The sequence below is a fragment of the Muntiacus reevesi genome, chromosome 16 (assembly GCF_963930625.1).
Source record: "Muntiacus reevesi chromosome 16, mMunRee1.1, whole genome shotgun sequence".
Classification (NCBI taxonomy): domain Eukaryota; kingdom Metazoa; phylum Chordata; class Mammalia; order Artiodactyla; family Cervidae; genus Muntiacus; species Muntiacus reevesi.
The window spans coordinates 59,374,851-59,376,956 of record NC_089264.1 but is presented as its reverse complement, the minus strand read 5'-3'; positions in this window follow the sequence as shown (position 1 = coordinate 59,376,956).

The following is a 2,106-nucleotide window of genomic DNA, read 5'->3' as shown; positions in this document are numbered from 1 at the left end:
TATTAAGTTATCTAAATTTTATTTCCAGAAGTGAAATTGAACACATGCATCTGAAATATTCTAACAATTAATAGTAGCTATGAGATTGCATTTATTAATACTTTTTATTTGTTGTCATCATGCAGTTAGATTTAAGTTAAGAGACAATGCCTCTGCCTATACAACTTCTTAATTCTGCTTCTTAGGGAGTAAAAAATACTTCCTTTTCAATCTGCATATTTTGCATTTTATAAGCCCACCTGGTAGAAGCATCACTTATATACTGCTTAATCGCCTATGTGATTGAAATATATTCTTAAAAATATTTAAATAGAAAATTAAAAAATAAATAGGACTGTTAGGATAAAATATGCTGCTGTGATTCTAGATAATGAAGTTTTAATAGATTTGAGTATTATAAATGGTTTTTGAATAACTGGTGAAATCAGTATTATGTCCCAGTCCCATACCTGGTAATTAAGAAGTCTCTTGAAGATATTTCCACAAGAGGCAATAAAGTACAGTAGCTAAGCATTGTGGTCTGAAGAAAGAAACCACTGTTTTGATGTTGTTGGGGAATGCATAAGTCTGAGCTTCTTCCCCTATGAAACTTGGTAACAGTGCCTCTGCCTCCACTGTTGTGTGGATTGAATGAGGGAATGTCTATAGAGCTCAGCACGGTGGCTGTCAACATACTAAACCCAGTAAGTGGTGGCTATTATAATACTAATGGTTTATGATATTTTAATGTAGAGAAATATCTTAGTAATATAGTTAAGGTCTTCTGGGGCAGTGTCCCCAACTTCTGAGATCTAATGCCTGATGATCTGAGGTAGAGCTGATGCAATAATAGAAAGAGTGCACAGTAAGTGAGGGCTTCCCTGGCGGCTCTGGTAGAGTCTGCCTCCCAGTGCAGAAGAAACAGATGGAATCCCTGATCCAGGAAGATCAACATGCCGCAGAGCCCAGGAGCCGCAACTACTGGAGCCTGCATGCTAGAACACGAGAAGCCACTGAAATGAGAGGCCTGCACACTGCAAACAGAAAAGCCCATGAGCAACGAAGACCCAACACAGCCCCCAAAAAATAATAAATAAAATTTTATTAAAAACGTAATGCGCTTCAATCATCCCCAAGTCACCCCCCAGCAGTGGAAAAATCTTCCAGGAACTCTGTCCCTGGTGCCAAAAAGGTTGGGGACTGCTACTCTGGGGGAATACACTACTCTAAACCATGTTTTATCAAAGTGGCCGGGGAGAGAAGAGTGCTAAAAAAAAATCTGAAAAATACTTTTTGTACAACTACTAAAAGTAAAACTGTTTCCTAAAAGGTCAGAGGTTAAAGGGAAAAGAAAAAGTATCAAGCTGTACAAATACTTTTGCTGTTCAGTTGCTCAGTTGTGTCCCATCTGTGACACCATGGACTGCAGCACGCCAGGCGTCCCTGTCCTTTATTATCTCCCAGAGTTTGCGCAAACTCATGTCCACTGAGTGATGATGCCATGCAGCCATCTCATCCTGTCTTTCCCAGTGTCAAGGTCTTTTACAGTGACACACAAGTAAGGCACAAATATTAAATAGCAGACACACTATGTGCCAGGTTGCCAACTTCTAACTTTCCCCTGGCCATATCGGTATGACAGAACGTCTCAGAAATTATATATTAAAACAATACTGTCATGAGATCTCATAATCCATCTGATCTACCAGAGCTAGAAGACATGAAGATGATGGTTGATTAATTTATGTAACTAGGACTAAGCCACATGTTACTTAAGGTCTATACACAATTTTAAGGAAGTTGCCACTATCTGAATTTATAACAACCTTGTATAAAATTTATCACTGACAGTCTTATCCCCATTCTGTTCATTCAAGGTAAAGGACAAAAATCAATGGCTAAATTATCTTACTATAATACACTATGCCCTCTTATTTACTAAGACATGTTTTGAAGTAAGACAGCCATTTACTGACTGTGTGACCTTAACTAAGTTATTTAAAGCTTCAGTCAGTCTCAATTAGTCTCAATTATGAAATCTAGACAATAATTATGAGACTGTCATTAATGACAGTTGCTATTAATATCAAACATCTGTCCCTTTACATAAATGCATTTTAATTCTCA